The sequence below is a fragment of the Podarcis liolepis genome (genome assembly GCF_965112155.1).
Source record: "Podarcis liolepis genome assembly, chromosome: 8".
In the NCBI taxonomy this organism is placed as follows: Eukaryota; Metazoa; Chordata; class Lepidosauria; order Squamata; family Lacertidae; genus Podarcis; species Podarcis liolepis.
In genome coordinates, this window is record NC_139560.1 from 46,023,320 (window position 1) to 46,046,683 (window position 23,364).

General features: G+C 39.4%; 1 protein-coding gene across 24 annotated transcripts in view; it reads right to left on the bottom strand.

Moving 5' to 3' along the window:
- GREB1L (GREB1 like retinoic acid receptor coactivator) overlaps positions 1–23,364 on the bottom strand; it is a 156,798-nt gene that overhangs the window by 75,485 nt on the left and 57,949 nt on the right. For all 24 annotated transcript variants that reach the window (XM_083518151.1, XM_083518150.1, XM_083518147.1 and 21 more), the window contains one exon: positions 5,304–5,403. The gene's annotated coding sequence lies outside the window, so the exon portion shown is untranslated. The remainder of the gene's footprint in view (positions 1–5,303; positions 5,404–23,364) is intronic.

Consider the following 23,364-nt stretch of genomic DNA (forward strand, 5'->3'; position numbering starts at 1 on the left):
CAGGAATGGGATGCTTCAGGCCTTCAGACGTTGGGCCATGTTGGCCAGAGTTTATGGAAGTTATAGTCCAACAACATCTGGAGAGCCACATGTTCCCCCATCCTTGCTCTAGATGATGGGAAATGATTATTTTCCTTAGACTCACACATACCCTTGCACTATACAAAACTGTAGCCAATTTATTATAATAAACTGATCATGTAACTGCACGTGCATAGTGATTAATTACTCCATAGGCTGCTCTATCAATTATGTAACTATTTTTGCAAACATATCCTCCTTACATGTACAAACATGTAGCACTCATAACCTAGTTTTCCATTAGTCTAGAATGAAGTCTAGAATGAGATCGTCCTTCTACAACATTTGATAATTATTTGTTGCACAGAAATTTTAAAGTCGTGGAAGTCATGCTTAATTTAATTCATGTAATCTACTTCTTACAGTATTTACTTCAGTTATGGAAAACTCTTAGTTATTCACAGAAATTACAGGCAAATCAGTGCTGCTCTATCATCAACGTAGGGATTTCTGGCTTACATGCTGTAGCCGTTTTGTAATGTAGTAAAGACAGGCGCAGGTGGCACTGAGGTCTAAACAACAGAGCCTAGGGCTTGCCGAACAGAAGGTCAGCGGTTCGAATCCCTGCAACGGGGTGAGTTTCCGTTGTTCGGTCCCTGCTCCTGCCAACCTAGCAGTTCAAAGGCATGTTCAAAAGCAAAGTGCAAGTAGATAAATAGGAACCGCTCCAGGGGGAAGGTAAACGGCATTTCCGTGTGCTGCTCTGGTTTGCCAGAAGCGGCTTAGTCATGCTGGCCACGTGACCCGGAAGTTGTACACTGGCTCCCTCGGCCAGTAAAGCGAGATGAGCACTGCAACCCCAGAGTCGTCTGTGATTGGTCCTAACGGCCAGGGGTCCCTTTACCTTTAAAGACTGACCATTTGCATCGAGCAGTGCCTTACTCTTGCATGTCAAATAATGAAGTCAACTTACCATACTTTAACTTACTAATTGAGCTTATTGGGGCTTTACCACAAAGGCCCTAGTAAGCAGAGGGCTAGGAAAAGTCCTAGGCCCATTTCAAAATGAATTTTCACTGGGGGTAGGGGAACTCAAAAGGACATTTTAAAATCATGCAAAAAAAAAAAGAAGGCGGCATTTTTAATCTTCAATTAAAAATAATGAAACACATATTTATACAGGATTGCAGCCTAAATTGGTTAAAGGTGCTAACAAGGGACCTCATAAATTTCGAGGCATATGAGAAAAGTTTATCCCATTCTCCTAGGCTTGACAAGATCAGAGGAGCCGCAGGGGTTTCCCAGTTTCTCTCCATATGCTCAAGTAGAACAAAGGAAAGAATGGAACAACTCTATATCTTAGGTTAAAGGGAGACACGAAACAGAGGATGTTCCCTCTTATTTATCTTATTCAAATATTTATAGGCTGTCTTTCACATAAAATAATAAGTGGTTTGCAACATAACATCAATATAAGTGACAAAAGATACTAAAAATATATGAATAACAAAAATACCATGGCTAGCCAAAATTCCTAATAGAGGCAGCACTAAAAATCAGTGTTCCAGAGTTCTATTGTCACAACTTCTTTAGATAACCATGCTTTGTGTAACCAAATGCATGTATCTTTTAATTTTCTCTCATCTGCCTCCAGCACCAAAATAAAACTCACCAGAAACTGCTGGTTTTAAAACCACCACTCCCTTATTATCTGAATGTTAATATTTTCCAATGCAACTGAGCACTTGTGCAAAACGACAAGCAAGGCACAGGATTTATTTGGCTGCTATAGGTGGTGAACGTGACAGGCAAATAGTTTTGATTCCAGATAAAGCTGTCGTTCTCATTGATGAGCACATTTCAACATTTCGGGGCATATGTCAGTAACTTAACTCCCTTGCCTTCCTCTTGGTCTTAGCAGTCTTCGCTTATATACTGTACATACAAAAGCTTAGTTGTAAATTGAAGAAAAAATTGCTATTTGTCGGTCCAAGCGCAGCACTCTGAGGAAAACAGCATTTTCCTTTTAGAAATGCAAGCTCTTCCTTTCAACATCTACTCAATGAGCACAATCTAGCCATAGCCAGTTCCATTCATTTCAACTGAGAGAAGCAAGCATATTCTCAACTCTCCCACCCATTGAACTCAATTGAGTTTAAAGTGCTTTATTAATCTGGACTGCAGAGTGTCCCAAGTCGTTATGAGGGAAAAACCAACTTGAAAGTAAAACTTTAGGAAGTGAAAGTGAATGTCCTTCAATTCTGTAATCATGCTTTCCATTCCTACATCGACTGCACTACCACAGCTGCAAACATTTGGGAAGGATTATCCTTTAATTTAGACAAAAGCAAGCATTCCTTAGGTAAATCAGCACTTCTTTTTTTCCACCATCAGACCCATAAAACCTTTTCACGACACAGATTTCAAGAGAACCCTTTAAGGTTTTAGGATGTCTCCCCTTTTACTAAGTAACAAAATACACCCTATGGTGTCTCATTGACCCCACTCAGCTGTCCTTTGACCTCTTCAATTGTTGTAACCTAACTTCAGGGGCCACAGAACTTGCCTCCCATATCCAAAAAGGCTAATGTTGCTTCCTCCTAGCACCTGGTGAAACAAAATGCAGGGAGCCTTTCTCCCCACCCCCCAGCCCACACTACAGCTACTATGCTCCAGATGTTCCCATCTAAAATCTTTCTGAGAGTTGGCTTGCTGTCTGTGTGGTAACCAAGAAGCAACAATTAAGACCTGGACTATGGCAATGACCCTCTTGTTCATTTGGGCCTGAATACTCTGTTGGGCCTCCTGCCCCTAAGGATACAACAGGTCATAAAACAGGAATAGATCTTTGGCCTCTTGGAAATACTAGGGTATTTAAGTACAAGAAACAATAGGAGTCCAATGTTCCATATAAACGAAGTCAAGCCTCTTCAACTGACCCGTAGCAAGGAAAAGGTCAGTGGATTCCTCTTTATTTTCCTTCCACATATTAAAATATCAATCACATAATTTCCCTTCCGTTTCTTTTACCCAGCTCCCCATTTTACATATTTTATATTTCTGAGAGAGCAGAACATAAATCTTGTTTTCATTATATATTTGGCTGAAAGAACCCACAGCTTATGGATTATATCATGAATTTCTAGATAGAAGGAACAAGTGGTGATCTCTATCACAGAATCTCCCATCCTCTTAATACACTAAAAAAAGCCTACCGATGTAGCGTTTGCAGTTGAAAGAATATATCTGATTTCAATTTGCAAAAATACACAGTTACAGTTTTCAAATACCATGCCAACTGTTTTTAATTCTTTTCTAGAGTAGACTAGACATAGGTAAACAAAATGGAACTTAAACTAGACAGGAGAGCAGTGCTTCTAGTCAAAAAGCTTGCTGACTCAGGCTCAGCCCATTCTGCGTGGAGTTGCACTCACCTTGAAGAAGCAGGTTATTTCAGGACAAAGCTATAGTGTTGGATGCTAAGGGAGTGGTAGTGTTTTTGTCCCACTTCAGCTGATGTGCCAACTAAGCCCATTACTGGGGATGGCAGACCCAGTCATGGTCTTACAAGACCTGGCTGCAGCAAGATTGGATTACCGGAATGTGTTTTACATAGGGTTGCCTCTGAAAACTGTAGGTGGTACAAAAGATGGTGGCTGAACTGTTGATGGAGACTATCTTCTCGGAGCAAATCAAGTGCACTGGCTGTCAGTTTGTTCCCAGGCCTGGTTCAAAGGACTGGAACATATATCTTATTTTATTCTTGTAAATCAATTTGGGGCACCTCTAGCTGCATGAAGAGATCTATAAACACAATGGGCTGTACAACTAAGTTTTACTCAGAGCAGGTGCACAACCTAAGTTAGTCATGTTTATTAATTTCAATGAGACTACTCTGAGTAGGACTAGAATTGGACAAAATCTAATCTTCCCTAAACTCAGCTTGACACTTTTAAACAAATACCTTTGGACTTGTATAGAAGAGCAGGCCTGCATGTTCCTGCCCAGATTCTGAGAGCATCAGGATATGCCCTCTTAGCTGTCCAGCTCCCATCTGAAGCACAGGGGGGCATATTTGAGGGCAGCACTCAAATTGTAGAACTCGATTTTACTCTAATGCTCCCTCATTTATGGCACCTCTCTACGCTGAAAACATTTTGAGTTCGGCAGGACTTTTTTTGAATGCTAGTTCTCCATTTTGTTACTATTTTCTTAGTTTGCTTCTGTAATGATGGTTTGGGGTTTTTTTTATATATGTATGTGTGATAATAGTTCCCTTTTTGCACTAGGAAGGCAGCATATAAATGTTTATACAAAATAACTGAATCAATATTAAGATAAAGACTAATAATATACAGTGGTACCTCTAAGTTGTGGACTTAATCCATTTCGGGGTGCCATTCACACCCCAAAAAGTCCATAACTAGAGTGCCTCTTCTGCGCATGTGCACAGCGCAATTAAGCGCGTCTGCGCATAGCATGCAGATGACGTCAGCGCATGTGCGGGCGACGAACCTGGAAGTAAACATTTCCGGGGTTGCCGCATTCGTAAGCTGAAAGCCCGTAACAAGAGCGGAACACAACATGAGGTATGACTGTATATTGTGTGATATCCAACATTACTCATACGCAGAATACTGACCAGAGGCCCACTGAAATCAATGGCCTTAGGTCCTTAAATCCATTCATTTGTGCGGGTCTGCTTTATAACTAACAATGGATACAAACTGTATCTTGCTTATTACTGGTATTACACATGATTAAAAATATACAAAGCCCATGTTTACTGTCTTTTGTCTAGTAGTTTTGAAATATAAAACGAAAGTTTTGTGCGCAAGACAAAAAAAACCCACCTTTTAGTTTGACATTTCAGCAAAAATATTTATGCTTTTTTTAAAAAAAATAAACCCCAGCATATTCAAAGTTTCAAGACATTTATTGTAACAAATAAGTAACTTGATTCAATGACTAATGGTTTTTACCAGAGTGTAAAGTAACTAGGAATGATACAAGGTTCCACAAGGTCATAAATCGTGATGTTTACGCTCATGTTACAATAACGTCACAGAGGCACACACTAACCTAAGAAGTATGAATTCATGTGCAAATTAAAACTTTGAAATTGATAATGTAATTGAATGCTTCTGAGGAAAATGTCTACGTTAGAAGGCTGAGGGAAAATACATCTTTGTACTTCTCTCACTGCTATTGAAGACGATGAAGTCACCAATGATAAATGCATAATTATACAAGCAGCATTCTGAATGTGAAAATAACACTACCTTTTTGTATTCCTTTCAACCTTTTCTAAATGTATTCATGATGGACGATTGTTCAAAGGTATTCTGCCACTTGATCCAGATTGGCGAAAGTTTTAAAGATCTGTAAAATAAAATAAAAAATAGTTTAAAATAATTGAAAATGGCAGCGAACCAATAATATTATTTGTAGCAACAAACAAGCCTGAAAACAAAATTCTCATATGGCAAACCCACTTAGTAGTTGCTCTAATTTTTGCTCCCAGTTATACATTCAGGTCTACTCGTGCTTACTTTGGAGTAGTCACCATTAAAACTCAACAGGGCATGCTTTTGAATAAACAAACATAAGCCTAAATATAGTTTCTTACATAATAATACCCCCCACAGACAATAATGTACTGGAATATATTTGAATAAATATAACAATAGATTAGTACAGATCAAACACATTTTTGATAAACAGCAAAACTCCAGAAACAGCTGCTAGAATAAAAAAATTGCAATCTCTCACGTTTGAAAACTACTGAAAACACTGAAAAACCAAATATCAAATAAACCACTTCATATGGATCATCAAGCAGCCTTCAGGCAGTTTGTATTTCAATTGAATACAATATGGATACTCCCTTGTGTCAATTTGGCCTAACACAGGGGTGAGTGGTTCTAAATCAAAAGTTGAGAAATGTGAAATGTGTGTTTTCTTTTGGAATCAAATAAAAAGTTTTCATTCTCCAGATTTGCTACAGTGAAGACATTTGCTTAAAACATTTTCTAACACTGATGAGCAGGAGAACAGTTTTAATATTTCAGGAGTCAGTTTGCTTTCTAATACACATTTGTCGTTATAATTCCATTTGCTACAGTAAAATCTGTAACTTGAAATAAAACCACCTAGTTTTACTCATAGAACTAAAGTTCTGTGCCACTAGAAGATGCCTGAGTTAATGTGCATATTATATGCATATTAGGATGATTAAGAGCAGAGTGAAATTTTATAAATATTTTAACTTTAGTACGCTCAAAAGATTTGTCGGGCAACATTTCCCCTTCATAAAAATACCCGAATTTTGGGAGCATAGGCCCAGATTCAGCACCCTCTGTCCACCAGTGCAAGGGCTGTTGCACTAGCATGAGGGCAAAAATTAAGGTTGCACAATATCAAATACAGCACCACAGTTGTAGTACCAGAAGCTTGTTGAGCAACAGAAAGGACTGGAACTACAGCAACAATCTGTTATGGAACCAGAGCAAGAACCATAGAGGCGGCTTCCTGAGGCTTCTCTAGGGCAACTAGTATACTGCTAAGTGACCTTAGTGTGACATCAATGCTCTCCCATAGTTTTAAAAAAGGCAACCACTAATTTAAACAATGCCATAAAACACAACATTCAAGACCTGTATACAGCTGTCATACTCATGCCACTGTTGTTTTCGCATGCCATGAGTAGAAACTCTGCGTAAGAGAAGCTTTTCATTTAAGAGAGAATACTAGAACCTGGAAATCAAATGCTGCATACCAATGACAAGTTCTAAGAAGTGTGCCACAGAGTGAAACTTGCTTTGGAAAAGCCAGTGTGGTGCAGGGGTTAAAGTGTCAGGACCTGGGGGACCAGAGTTCAAATCCCCACTCAGCTATGAAGCTCATTGGGTGACCTTCAACCAGTCACTCTTTCTCTGTCTAATCAACCTCACAGTGTTATTGAGAGAATGAAATGGAAAGGAGGTGAGTCAATGCTACTCCTTGTGCTTCTTGGAAAAAAGGGTTGGATGAAAACTCAGTAATGAAAGAAAAAAAATAGAAGTCCATCACTAATCTGCATTCATAGACTGCCGACACAAGCGTAAGCATACTTGCATTAAAATGATTCCGATTAAATCCTTGGGAGTGGATATCACATAACCATCTACCATGTGGTAACATAGAAACTCCCTGCGTGGATGGTTTTAACCACATGGAAAAACAATTGTCTGTAGAAATCAGCTACACTCTCTGCTAAGCTTTGCCAAGATTTCTGAGTGGTTGCAGAAGTGTGGGAAAACTCAACGTAAAAGTGTGCCCAGACTACATGGTTCAAGCCATTAAACAATCCATTTTTAAAGTCACCATCACCATGTGGTCATGTAATTTCCCCCTCCTTTCCATGAAACATGGCATATTGGGAACATTATCATTATTATTATTATTATTATTATTATTATTATTATTATTTGTATACTGCCCTTCATCCAAAGATCACAGGGTGTTTCACAACATAAAAATACAAAACGAGAATACAAAATACATAATAAAACAAACACCAACCAATAACACCCTCCCACAAACACTATTTATTATCCAATCGAGCAACGTACAGCTGTCTCCAGGAGTCCAAACACATTTCCTTTTGTCTTTCAACGTAGTTGCTGACAATGGAACATGACCTTGAGATGCAGTTCCATTAATTATATCTTATTGGGTAGGTTTTCTATAATTATTATTTTGGGGTGGACTGTGTCCTATAAGCAGAACAGCTTGATTTTCAAGCATTACACAATTTAAAAATCATGCCAATAGTATAGTGCTAAGGAACTGGAGGCAGAATACTGTAAAAACAGAGACTTTGACTGCTTTCCACAGCTTCCCAAAAAGTATGGTGCTAAGAATAATTTAAGACTCTAGTTTCCCAGTAGAGTAGGAGACAGGTCTGCCACTATCACACAAAAGAGCCTGGGATCAAGTCAGTCACACTAAACTCTTTATTTGCCCCATTTTCAGCGCTCGCGCTCGTGCTCTCTCTCTTGCTCTCTCTCTCTTTCTCTTTCTAAGGTGCACCAACTTTCCACACTGCCAACTTTTAAAACTACTGCAAACGCGAGACGGACATCGAAGTTTGGTTTTTTGACCAAACTGCAGAACCCTGCAAAGACTTTACTTATTATTATTTACTATTTTTGAAGTCCACAATACAGTTCCTTCAGGGCAGAAATCACTATTTTTGGGGCCACGTGCTGAACATTTCACCTGCTAGTAATGACATCTTTGTATTTTCTTCTAATTACACTCAAAGCTAAGACCTTTGGCCCTGGGCCACAGACCTCTATTCAAGCTGCACACATTCTCTTAAGCACCCTGATCCTTTGTTGTCATTCTCAGTCTTTCATCTATTATTTACATCCATTGAGAAGGGAGCTACTCTACCATTTGTGAAGCTTTAAAGCTTCTAATCATCTTAATTTCTTTGCCTTTTCTACCCCTGCTTCCCCCACCCCACAACACAGCAAGCAATTTGACAGAGTCGTTTATTCAAGCCAACAGTTTTGACACCTCCAAAAGCTTGTCAAAAGTAGAAGAGTACTCTCATCTGCTCTTATGAGACAGCTTCAGCACCAGCAGCTTAAAAAATAAAAAAAAATCATTTTCATTCCGTAAGACATATCAAACACAATTAAGCTTCACTAAGAAATCACGGAGGTAGCTTTTGAATTGAAACAACGGGGAGCAATTCCAAATGTTTACAATTTAAATGCTTTCTTTCTTCTGAAAGCACGAGTGCTAATGATATAATCAGGCAAAACTTCCTATTAAACTAAGCAACTAACAAAACCCTATCGCTTTTTTCACGAAGAAGGAAGAAAATCAGGTAACAACACTTTGAACCACGAAGTAGAGCTGTCTGGGCTCTTTCTTTCCTTCTTTTTTTTTGGAAAGGGCTTGAAGAGTATGGCCTAATGCATATCACACATGCACAAAACACAACATTAAAAAATACCATGCTGTTTCAGTGCTATAGAAGAAAGAGTCTATTTTCCTATACAGAGAGACAATCACAGTTCTGACTCTCCTGCTGATAGCAAAATACAAATAAAAAGGCTGATGAGATTGTTTTTTACCATGATTTTGATGACCAGCTCTGATTCTTACACCTACTAAAAAGTCTTGATGACAACATATGATCCATCTTGGTGCTTTCTTTTGGTACTGCCTTCCTTCCTAACTGTGCTTCCTTGTTGCCTGCCTGCTCTGAAAGCCTCCAGCCCCTTTGTCTTTTCTTATTTTCACCATTTGCTTCAACTAGCAGTCCACTTGAGACTCATCCATCTTATACATCCTCAAGTGACAGATGCTCTTAGAAATGACCATACTGCTGCATGAACAAAAGATAACATCACCTCTAGGAACTCAAGGGAGAAATACAACAGCAACCTTAACACTGCGTTCTTCTGATGGTTGCCACATCGTAAACCTCTCAGAAGTGAAACAAGAAAAGCAGTTGTACAGAGAAAACAATTTAGTAATAATTTGAATGACACTTTCGAACTTTGCATTTTTCATACACTTATGTTGTACAATTTATAAGATAAAGGCTGAGATCCATGCAATTCATCCACTCTGTGAATTGCACTTTAAAACAGAGGACAACCTCAATAGGAACCCAAATACACATTTTCAGGTAATCACTTTGTTTCAATGCAAGAAGTAATGGAGAATGATGTGTATTTACTAATATGCACACAAAGTATGGAGATTAATAGTAAAAAAACACTTGAAAATAAAATTTATTTAAGAGCTAGAACTGTTAAATACATCTGAAGTACGGTTCAGCTGACTTTGAAGAGATTTTGTTCTTGTATACATTTTAGAGCAGATGTTTGTTTGTTTGAAATTAAAGGGACAACAGCAGACCCAGAACATAATCATACCATGTACATTCACTCTAGTCTTTAAACATTTACTCATAAGTGCAATTAGTCATTACACAATGTGTAGCTTGGGATGTAAAAAAGAAAGATAAAAGAAAGAAAAGGATGCTGTGAATAGCTATAAATCACTTCTCTAACAAAGGAAGGTCATATTAAGATCTCCCAGCAACAAACTAATGAGACGCCACATATGAAAACAGTCATTCCTCTCTACTAAGAGAAAACTATGGACTGCAAGTACTCATTTCTTTCTAGGGAAAGGGTCAATTTTATTTCCTCCCAGTCAAATTATAAATGCAGAACAACCTTTGCTAGATAACAGGGTTACTTACTCCTCAAAACAACAAAGGAAAAAAAATCAATATTGATTATGATGAGGAAACAAGGGGAAAACAGTATTGTTGAAAGGAATGGATCAATTGGTCCAACATTTTTAATGAATTATACATTTGTGTGATTCCAACATACCATTTGGCACCATATGCATCAGTTAAGTCCCTAATGAGTTCCAAACAGAAAACAAAGTAAGAGCCCTAAACACATGGTCAAATATTGGCCTTCTTCAGACATAAAGCTAAATCATAGGCTTGTTTACTCTTCCTCCCCTGCCAATGCTCCTATGCAGCTTCACCACTGGGAAGGGGCCATCAGATCCTGGTTCCATAAACAGTGGTACCTCGGGTTAAGTACTTAATTCGTTCCGGCGGTCTGTTCTTAACCTGAAACTGTTCTTAACCTGAAGCACCACTTTAGCCAATGGGGCCTCCTGCTGCTGCTGCACAATTTTTGTTCTCATCCTGAAGCAAAGTTCTTAACCCAAGGTAATATTTCTGGGTTAGCGGAGTCTGTAACCTGAAGTGTACGTAACCCGAGGTACCGCTGTACATTCTTGTTTAGACAAGCCTACACTGATATCTTGAATTCTGATGTACAGATTTTTAAAATTATTTTTGTAAAATACATTGAAGGTTTTGTTTTTTTATAATCAAGTGGTATATAACTTTTATGAAATGAATGAATGATTCTACAAATATTCCCAAGAAAGACAGGAAAAGAACATGTTCCTGGGTGCCCCTGCTTCAATCAAGGCTTCAAGCAATACTAGGGAGTTAAATATCACTAAGTGTTTTGAATGAGTTCCCCTCCCCTTATATTTGCACCAACAGAGGGATTAGCAAATTATGTCCAATTATGTGCTACATAGCCCTTTGTAGGCCTGCTTCCCATGCAGAGATAGCATGGCATCCTTCAAAAGCAGAGGTAGAAGAACTTGTTCCCTTAAAATAAACAAGGCAGCCTTTGGTTGCCAGAGTGCAAATATCTAAACATTTTAGATTAATCCAGAGAAATTGTAGAAACTAAGTGGTCACTGGCCAGTTACAGTACTGACATGTTCAGATTAGACTGTCATGAAGAGCAACTTTACTCAGAAGTAAGTATTGAGGTTCAATGAGATTTTTCCCCTAGTAAATGTGATTAGGATGAAGCTGAAGTTTGCCAGTAATTATATGGGTAAGTAGAGAGACTGGTTCAGCTTCCTTCTGAAAGTAATCACAGCAGATTAGCACTTCTTGGTCTAAAAAGTCCACCTTTTATGTATTACCATGATCCAACATAGGTCAAAAACTTTAGGATTGTTTCATGACAACAGAGGCATAGTAAACACTCAGTATTAGTAGCAAGAGACCCAGGCTAAATTAGTTTCTCCAGGCAAATGAGAAGCCTTTAAATTAAATTTCCCAGGCAACAAATATTAAATCAGACACTCTTTGAAACAGGAGAGGTTCTGAAATGGAAACACCCCCCCCCAAAAAAAAACTTTGGCCAGCTATGGTGGTTTAATATTTTAAAACAGATTTAAAATCGTACACTGTACAACATAATCCTATGCACATTTGTATGGAAGTAGCTTCCCCTATGTGCCTTGTTAGTGTGCACAGAATTCTTCAAAACATAAATTATGTTATTTGCATTTTAGTTTATTGGCAGTTACATCATAAACTACCATTGCTTTCCAGTTAAGTCATACACTACTATCTCTGCAGAGGGAGGGGAGAAGAATTTGATTCAGTTCACATTTCACACTGTTTGAAAGAATATTTGAACTGAAACACAGCCAGTCTTGGAAATTCACATTTCTCTGAACTTTGCAATGCAGCTTTCCAGCCATGTAATGTGTACAAAAAGCAACGTCCAGGGTGAAGTGTGCATACAAATGTGTATGTTAGTGAAAACAACATACATTAACTTACCGCTTTAAAAAATGAATATTAGTCAAAACTGCACATAAAATGTGCAGATTTTGGCACATGTGTATGGATAAATTTGTACTAAAATGTTGATGGATTTTCATGATGATTTTTAAAAAAACAAATAAATTCCACCTTGTTGCAAAATTTAAGACTGAAAAATGAGAACTGAAAAGGAACAGATTTGTTCATTCCTCCTGGGGGACTTTGGTGTGCACATGATGCTCTATGGAAAGCTGAGACTTCCTCATTTCCTTTGATATCAAGGAATACTCTGCAGACTATATAGGACTTGGTAATCATTGACATTGAAGAGAATGGGTCAGCCGTTTCTTGCACATAGTTCAGGGTGCACCTTTGAAGTCCCACATTAAGGATAATGTTAACTTACGAACCTTTAAGAAATTATGTACTACTCTATCTGCAAGTGCCTTTTCCTCAATATCACAGACGTCTACAATTAACATGGGTATCTTTTTTAAAAAAAGAAAGATGTTAGTATCTATTTTGTTATAAGGTCAACAATGGCGTAATATTTTACTATGCTATTCTTACAAACAACTCGGCTTAAAGTTATAGTTTTGTCCTGATTAAAGTTTCCCATTTCTTTGGTGCCCACTGTAACCCTAACCCTAACCCTATTTCTGGTGTTCACAGTATTTTATTGCATTTGCAACAGCTTCTCAACATATATTCAAAACATGGATATTGATTAATTATCCCCACAGCCAAAGAAGGCACAATCAGCAGGCTGATCCAAACTCATTTCTTTATTCTACAGGAACCTTTTATTCAAAAAAAAAGAAGTTGCCAGAACTGGAACATGACCTTGAAATGACAACTTCCATTGACCGATGTCTTATTCGGTGGTTTTTTATTAAAAAAAACAAAACCACACACCCAACAACAGCCCATTAAATTAAATACTTTTAAACACAATAGGATCAATATGAATGCAGAAAAAGTACACCCCATGGCAAGTTCTTATTGCATGATTGATCAAAAACAAAATAAAAACACCCTGTAGCTTTCCAGATCACAGTCAGTGCCAAAAAATCCACCCAGGAAAAAAATCCATCAAAATGAAACTCTGAAAGGGCTTTCCCCTCACCAACCTATTTGCACTTCAAAAACTCCTTAAGTCCCTTCAGCTAAACCCCAGGGTTTAAAACACTGCAAAAATACAAGAGGGTTTGGTGTCATTTATCTTCCTTTTGGCCTCTGGTCAGAGCTGTAAAGTCTGCCAACTTCGGAAAAGAAAAAAGAGAGAGAGAGAGAGAGAGAGAGAGAGAACAGTCTTTGTATATAACCCATTTTGTTTCAAAGAAAAGTTCCAGACTAGAGTCTTGCACAATTTGTCTCTTTAAATCTAATCTACAATTAAGAGCTATTTGTAAACCAGAATGTTCCTAATTAAGCACTGGAAACCCATAGAATTAAAACTGTGTAACCTTTTATATACGTGAGAACAGATTATTTCCATGTCCTACATATTATGTTGTTCTTGTTTAGTCGTTTAGTCCGACTCTTCGTGACCCCCAGTGCTTTTTTCTTCTTCTGGGGGGACGCAGGGGTATGCATACCCCTAAACATTTTGTGAATCTAAGTTTGGTTTCATTGAGGGGCAGTATTTCAATATGAGTAGGAAAATGAGAGTATCCCTAAACATTTCTTTAAGAAAAAAAGCACTGATTATATCGTAGAATGAATCAGATTTTTAGTACATACAAAGTCACTTAAACTAACAACATGCCCTATACTAGGCAATGCACAGAATGCATTTCAAATTTTTGCTAAGATGCACATACAATTTCAAGGGAAATGGAAATGTTATGCACTGCAGGCATCTTCTTAAACAACTGTCAGGGCACAACAACTCTATTTATATGTCTTACCCATATTATCAGATATATCCTATAACTGAATACTTTAGAGTGGTTTTCAAAGCAAAGCACTGTGGTTTGACCAAAATCTAGCTCTAGTGATTAATGATGATGCCCAGGAAATACAGTGAATATCAAAGTTACATTCTTTCCAATATGAGAATTAAAACAAGCAACAGCAAACCTTAACGTTTATTTTCACTGAAGCCACCACTTTGCTGTAATTAACCCCCCCCCAACTCTTGAACCACCTTAACCTGGAAGTAAGACCCGCTGATTTCAATAGAATTTGCTTTCAAGTAAACACAGTTTGAATCAGTTTTGCGTTAGACAAAAGTAATTCCCAGTGTGCTCAGTGGTCTTACTCCTTAGTACACAGGATTGCAGTCAAATTCAAAGTTTGCCACTGCTAAAAACACCAAACTGGCATCAATAAAAGAGTAAAATGATTCATTTTATCCATCTTACTGTAAAAGTGCTTTGAATGGCTGATTATTCTCAAGATTATTTTCAAACTGGATTGCTACATTCACCTTCTTTTAAAAAGACCACATTTCACAACCAATGTCCCTTATTTCAGAAAGCCACAGCCTGACAAGGGTCCTAATTTTTGAAAGGGAAAAAATCCTATTGATTGCAAATGTGCAGTGCATTTACATATAAAACAAGATTCTCAAAACAATGACAAATCTCTATACAGGAAAAGTGCCCCAACTTGTAGGAATAATAACTCAGAGACAGAACCACATAAACTGTGGTGCTGTGGAAATTTCCTCAATTTTAGAGGTATGCCTTTTGGCTAATAAATTCTAAAGAGTTGAGAATCAAACACAATGAGAAGAAACACACAGCGTTTAAGTTCATGTTTTTCAAAATGTGGCAAAGAAAAGAAAACACACAAAAAGCTATCCTGCAGATTCACCAGCGACTAGGGTGGCAGGCCCTGGTCTAATTCCCTAATAAAAGCTCATGACAACCTGCAGAGCCCAGGAGCGCAAATCACATTAGTGGGAGATACCAGATGACCAAAGAAAAGCACTGGGGGCCTGGTAAAACTAGTAAACAAAAGGCAACATTCCAGATAAATACCATTGCTAGAATTAGCATTGTGAGATCCCTGAATCTGATAATACAAAAACAGATTAGGTGCTGGCAACAAAAGAATAAAATTGGGAACAAAGGGGTCATTCTGACACATCAAGAAATGATCTTCATTAACCCAGCGCACATTTACTGTGCAGCATTAGAAGCAATGAAACTGTGATGACACCAAGACTCATGAGACATTACTGGAGGTAACACTTTCTTTACTGCATCCAATTTACCAGGCAATTTGGTCCCTTTCCCTTTTAAACTTTGTGACAATTTAAAGACCTGTAATGATTTTAAGATTTGCTGTCCAGCTCATTGCAATTTACTGTCTGACACTCAACTGTGCAGTTCCAGAACGAGGTGATTTACAAGTCTCACAAATAAACCTTTTGCCACCTTAAGTTAATAACACTGGTTGTTGTTATATAAGCAAATTATCCTTCTGCCATTCATGGGGCATTTATGTTTGACTCCTACAGAAATCAAGCATGCTTAAGCAAGCCTTCGTCTTATTTGGTGATCACCACTCGTAGCCGAGTAAGATTGTCTTCCATAAACACGGTTTTAACAATGAGTCTGTAAGTGACTGTGGAGGCCAGTTCTGGATCCACACGTCCTTCCACAGTGGGGACATTGGTTTCCAGACAGAAGTTTATCATAGTGTGGATTTGCCAAGCGTGCCTTCCTCTTACCACGTTTCTCGCTTGTGTCCTGAGTTCAAGTGTCTTCAAAGCCCATGACACCTTTGGTAAAGGCTGTTCTCCAACTGGAGCGCTCGCAGGCCAGTGTTTCCCAGTTGTCAGTGTTTATACTACTTTTTATATATCTATAGATTTGCCTTGAGACAGTCTTTAAACCTCTTTTGTTGACCACCAGCATTACACTTTCCATTTTTAAGTTTGAAATAGAGTAGTAGTTGCTTTGGAAGACGATCATGCATCCGCACAACATGACCAGTCCAACGAAGTTGATGTTGAAGAATCATTGCTTCAACACTGGTGATCTTTGCTTCTTCCAGTACAGTGGCTCCCAGCCTTTTAGACATAACCAAAATGGCTTGTTGTGGTGTGACGCATAAGAGTTATTGTAAAAACGCATGGAGACACAAGTGTGTAGTTTGTGAAAGGTTCGTAGAGTTGTTAGGGGAGCCCTAATTCCCCTCACAGAGCTACAATTCCCAAAGGGGTTTAACAACCTCTCTTCCCAGGGAACTCTGGGAATTGTAGCTCTGTGAGAAGAAATAGGGCTCTCCTAACAAGGGATGCGCGTGGCGCTGTGGGTTAAACCACAGAGCCTAGAACTTGCCAATCAGAAGGTCGGTGGTTCGAATCCCCGCAGCGGGGTGAGCTCCCGTTGTTCAGTATCTGCTCCTGCCAACCTAGCAGTTCAAAAGCACGTCAAAGTGCAAGTAGATAAATAGGTACCACTCTGGCAGGAAGGTAAACGGCATTTCCGTGCGCTGCTCTGGTTCGCCAGAAGTGGCTTAGTCATGCTGGCCACATGACCCAGAAGCTGTACGCCGGCTCCCACGGCTAATAAAGCGAGATGAGCGTCGCAACCCAAGAGTCGGCCACGACTGGACCTAATGGTCAGGGGTCCCTTTACCTTTATGTTTAACAATCATTATAGCATGCAAACGAAAGTTGTCAGAGGTATTCACCATACCAGTTAAGGACTAAAATTTATAATTATTTTGGGTTTACTTATAAAGCCAATGACCCACTTGAACAGGCTTTGCAACTCATTTGTGGATCACGACACACAGGTTGGAAAACACTGCCTTAGGGTGTAGTAATAATTTATGTAGCAATCAGGGCCAACCTATGCATGAAGTGGAAGTGGGGTGAAGCAGCTGCCTCTGGTGGTGGAAGCCCACAAGCCCACAAGCCCCACCTGCCCTTCTGCTTCTGCTGCCAGAAGCAGCGTTGGCACCAATTTCCAGAGCTATCTTGCTCAAATCTTGTGAGAGGTCATGCAGCGCGAGAGATCTTGCAAGATTTTGGCAAATTAACTCACATTAGGAATTAATATTTTAGATGTCAGCAATATTTGCAATAGAATGTATAATTTTTCATTTCAGGGAAACTTGAGATAGATTTTGTTTTGGGCTTTTAAAAATTGCCACAAGGACATAAATCACCTATTCCTGTTAAACTAATTAAAAGCAATTAAACTCTAACAGTGTGTTCCTAAAGAAGTAACTTGAGGAAGCAGCCATAACTCAATGGTAGAACACATGCTTGGCATGCAAGCAGGGCCAGTCAAAGACAGTTTGGTGCCCAAGGTGAAACATAAAATGACATCTCCCTTCCAGGGAAAACGGGGTGAGTGAAGATCTATATCAGGAACAAGGGAGAACTAAAGATCTACACGGGGAACAAGGGTGGGAAGAGACCAGCAATGCCTCCTATTCGCTGAAAGGCTGCTGTAAAGGCGGCGGCAGCAGCAGCAGCAGGCAATGTGTTCCTCAGAGAACAGCCCTGCTGCCCCTATGAATCCTGCCACCCGAGACAGGTGCCTCATCTTGCCTCATGTGTGAGCCGGCCCTACATTCAAGTCCAAGGAAAATCCCTGATATCTCCAGATAAGGTTATTGGCAATCAGCATAGAGCCTTCTGCAGATAATACTTAGCTAGATGAACCAGAGGTCTGATTCAGTATAAAGGCAGCTTCCTGGATCTCTTGTGTTATTCCTTGTGTAAGTACCAATCAGTTCAATGATGTCTATTCTTAGGTAAATTGATATAGGATTGCAACCCAAGTGGCTTATTTTAAGCATATAGAAATCTTTTTCTTAAAAAGTTAGTTGAATATTTTTTAATATAGAATTGGATTTTTCTAAATAGCTAAACCAAAATCAATACATAGGACTACAACAGCTGAACTCAACTGCTAACATCCTTAGACGAAGCTGGATCTGCTTCTAATTTAATTTGCGGGATAAAAATAGACAAGCATAAATATTTTGCATCTATATACCCATACTATATATCCAACCCACATCCTGTCTGTCCTTACAATATGAAATACAAGCTGTCTTAATATTCAGAGATGCAACTGGTTGTGGGGCAGAAATGGAAGCCAAGACAATATAATTGTTTATGCTGTTAGCACCAGCAACCTTCCCTTTCAGATGTTTGCTGGCAATGTTTGCTGGCGCTCACCTTAGCTTGGAAGCAATTGTTCCAAAAGTAATATCAACCTTAACTGCAGAACCACCCACTGTGTTGAGCATGCCATTTTTGCTGGGCTGGCGGCAGGAGGAGGGCAGGTAGTGAAGAAAAAATAGTGTATTCCATATCTAAAGCAAGGAAGAGAAACTTCCTTCAATTCAAAGTCAAACTTTTCAAGTTGGTGACACACTTTTTGGACAGGCATCATTTCACGATACAGTAATTCAGTTTTGCATCATTTAGCGACACAGTAATTCAGCTTTACTAGCAAACCAGAAGTTAACCTAACCCTTTCCAGCCCCAGGAAGAGTGTGGGGAGCATTTGTCCAACACATCTACACACTGCAGCCGACACACTAACGTGTCACAACAGACAGTTTGGAAAGCTCTTGCTGTAGCCTGATCTAATATGGCCTCTAAGAAGCTGCTATTGCTTAGTCCAGGTACCTTAGTGTCTTATTAAAGCTACTGAAACATCAATAAGGTTCAAAACAATTCATTCTCCTCTCAGACAGCAAATGGCTTTGACATTATTTTGTTGTAAAATTGTTGCATTCCGTGGCCTGGTAAACACATCATGGTAAGCTAAACTATGGCTTACTGGGCCTGTGTAAAGGGGCCATTTCCTCAGATAGGAGCTCTTACCCACTTTGCGCCTCCCTGGTTCTTTATGCATGGCAGCTAAACCAAGGTTTGCCTAAGCATCTTGTCTGAACCAGATCATCATCATTTTTCACCATCATCATTTTATTTGTATACCGCCTTTCCATATTTAAAACTATGCTCAAGGCAGCTTACAACATTACAGGATTTACATAATTACCAACATAACAAAAGTCATAAGCAATAACTAAAACACGTCAAAAAGTACACAACCAAATGGAAAACAATTTCCACATAAATCATAAAATCTAAAACTAATACAGCATTAAGATCAATCACAATTTAAAATGACATAGATAAAAAATAAAAGCAATTTAAAAAACAAAAACGGAGCCCTCTCTGCCCAGCAGCAGCAGCAGTCCTTTATGGAGCCTGTGAGGCCCCACCGCAAGCCAGGTGGAGAGATGCAGGGCCGGGTCTTCAGGCTCCCAGCAGGTCAGTCCTCTGCTCTGTAACCCAAGGTTCATCCTATGGTTTCAGATCTTGTTTAAGAATGTAAGATCTTTAACCACAATCTCAGGTTTGGACAACAGCAGCCAACTGTTATGCTTTCTATAACCATCCAGTGTTTACCGACTCTCTAGACTTGCACAGCTGGCTCTGGCCTTAGCTGTTGACACAGTAAAGCAGGCAGTGCTCAGGAGAGAGCTGGCACTCAGGAACTGCCAAAGGTCTATCAACGGAATAAGTGGGTGCAGCCAAGTGCTATCCCGGTTGCCTCAGGCTTGATTTATGAAACAGAGCTGCCTCCAGAGCCAATTGCTGCTGCTGCTGCTGCCTTCCTGTGGCTCACAGTGCTTCTCAGCCATCAGTTTGTGTAAACATGACCTAACATGCCTGCTTTGACACATTAATATTTTAATTGCACCATTGAAGCTAAAAAGCCCTAAGCGCTCCTTAGGTATCCTGTTCAAAAGGTATCAGCTACTGGAAGTTACAATAAAACACAATTTTACACATGACTGGGTTGTTTGTATGTTTATATAATGTATCATTAAAATATATCAATATTTTTAAATAAGTAAAACAAAACGTAAAGCAATATAATAAAATGCAATAAAATACAAAAATGCCATGAAAACCGCAAAAGGTTTAAAATAGGCATCAATTAACTATGGTGGAAGGATGAACTCATACTTGCCTGTGTAGACCTGTTGGAATAGAAAAGTTTCCAGCAGGCATTTAAAAGTTGGCACAGAAGGCACCTGCTGAATCTATTCCACAGGATTGTTGTCAAATGAGCCTCACCAACTCAGGTGACCAATGACACTCCTGCATATGATCTCAGGGATCGAGCTGGAATATAAGGAATCAGGAGGCTCCTGAAGTACCCTGGACCTAAGTTGTTCGGGGCTTTAGAATTTTAATACAAGAACCTTCAACCTGGGTCTGTATTGCTAGGCAGCCAGCACAGCTGTTTTCAACAATGGGGTCTCATGTTCTTGACCAGAAGCTGCCATCAGAAGTCTGACTGCCTCATTTTGCACCAGCTGGAGTTTCTGAAACAGACTCAATGGCAGCCATAGAGGCCAGAGCTCATTATAGTAATCTAGCTTCCAAGTGACCAATGCGTGGACTTAGCAGCGGTCAAGATATCTCTGTCTAGGAATGGCCGTAAATGGAGAGCCAGATGAAGCTCATTAAAGGCATTCCTAGCCACAGAGGACACTTGGACTTCTAGTAACAAAGAAGTCAAGCCAAGCACCTGCTCCTTCGGAAGAAATACAAATTCAGCAAATAATAAAACAAAAATCATTACTACACTAGCAAAAGAGTGAACATTCTTTCCCTCTTAACTCAATGGACACCAAAACTGTTCTAACTCTTTATCTCCATCATGGACTATAGCCTTCTTACTAACTTTGCAGTCAGTAACAGCACACCTGCAGCATGATGGAGAAAGGGCACATTGCACAAAAAGCGCCTCAGAACAAATATAAGAGCAGCACATAGTTAACCCTTCCCTTCCCAGAAAGCTTGCAGGCACCATTCTATACAATTAATTATTAACGTAACTCCAGCCAAATAGAAAACTACCCAAAGCAGCATTTAATTTTTTTCAGGCACTACCTCAAAAAAGCTACACACCTGCACTAAAATGAGGACATTTACAGTTATCAGTATCTTCATTTTTTTCTGCTTTAAAATGTAAACAATGCAAGGCAAACTTATGCTATCAAGTTGTAAGGCCTGAATATATATACAAGTGTTCTGATAAAAATGTTTCCCCCATGAAGCTTTGAACTTGTTGAAACATAAATACAGTATTTAAACCCCATTATGTTTGTTTTTTTGGTGCTTCCCCCCCCCCAATAAATATTTTCGTTCAAGTACTCTTCACGATAAGATAAACCTTGAAATGTATTTTTTAAATAATAATAATAATAATAATAATAGTGTACCTCTTCTTTTTTTAGCTTTCGTTGACTGAACATAAGCTTAATAAATGTGCTAAATCGGGTCACAATCTCATCAATTTTTTCTTAATTCAACATTCCTGAAAACACACACCACTGCTTATAGGCGCCCCAATGGAGAACATGAACCCCACCACACAATGGGAAATCCCAGGCTGTTGCAAATCCAACTCTCATGTTCTCTTCCTGAGCCACTTCAGTACTAAAAGTTCTGGGAGAACCACAGGGTTTCCCAGTCAATGAATCCAGATGCAGCTGCTTGGGCGGGGCCCCTTATGCCAAAGTCTTTCACTGACAGCACACACAAAAACTGGGGGGCAAGGGGATAGTGCAATAAAATAATAATAATAAAATTGAAAGGGGAGGGAGATTTTTAAAATGCTATTTGTGTGTCCTTTGGTCCCTCTTCTCTCTTTTTCTGCTCAATTTGTCCCTGGTACAACTGACACCCATTTTTTAAAGTGAAAAAGTAGAAAGCAGGAAGGCAATGGCAGGAGGCCCCTGCCAAAGAGAGCACTCCTGTATATTGCACGCTGCAGTGTGGTTTGGAAAAATGCCAGTGTGCGACTGACTACATTTCTACCACAGTTAGTTTAACCTTTGAAACATGTCAGTCAGTGGACAGACCTCTAGGTAAGGTCAACACAACCTTGTCCATGCCAGCATTCTCTCTGTATTTGCCTGGGAAACGGTAGTGTGTTCAGTAACTTGTTCTCCATGAATTCAGAATGTAGCCAGCAGATCACAGTCAATCGCCATTCTCCCTGTAGGAAGCAGCCACAAATGGTTTTTCAAAGATACATATGCATTAAAACTCTAGCCCATTTTTAAGATGACGGCCCTTTATTCAGTGACACCACTGATATTCAGGCCAAGATTGATTAAAATAGCAGGTTTTTATTTACTGTTTGCTTATTAATACATTTCTTAGCTGCTTTTCAGCCTCGGTGCTCGGAGTGGTGTACAGTACTGCATGATGCAAAAAATACAACACATACCATACACCGACAAGAACAAATTGTAGCAGCAGCAGCAGCTAAAGTCCAAAATAACATTTTTAAGAGAACAGGAAATAACTTTCCACCTATTTTTTTATTTCTCATATTCAAATGGTTTTTGTTTGCTTTAAAGCACATACAAATAAACTTCTGCATAGCACACAATCCCTCTGCCTAAATAATTCTGAGATAGCAACAGCCCTGCACAGAATCCACAGCAACTGCAGCTTTGAGGAAGGAAATGTGGGTCTTGGGGAGCACTAATTTTCTGGGGCTCAGCCCCTGCCACATGAGGCAATTGCCCCAGTTTGCCTTACGGAAGGACCGGCCCTGTTGAGACACCTCCGTACACAAGCAAGCTAAACTAAGAGTTGGTTTATATGCGACACTGATCAGGGAAAGTTTATTCACACATCTCAGCTTTCTGTCCATGACAGGCAATCCTGGTGGTTCACAATATGAATATAAAAGCACATAGCGGGCACATAAAATGGCACACTAGCCAACAACAGTAGTCAATAAAAACTGCGGCACCAGAGAACAAAACAGCAGCAATAAACTGGAATAAGAATAAAAGAGCCAGAACTTTCAGCCACCACTCAGGTCAGCAGCTCACTTAAAAACAACAGCATCTTAACCTGGTGCCTAAAAAGAAACAAGCAGATTTTATATCTCAAAGATATAAAATCCACACCAGGGCACTTCTGTGGAAGAGACCCTTCCTTGTGTCCAGCAAACTTGAGATAGGGAAGAAAGGTTCACTTAGGGATCTTGTAGGTGGAAACTCCATATCCTCTTCCTGCATTGCACAAAAATCCCGCTTGACTGCATCCTGAGCCAGCAATCCAGGAGAGGACTATATAAAGGAGGCTCTGAGGCTAAGACACAGTGAGGTCATCCCATCCCACCCCCGGTCCTACAGCTCAA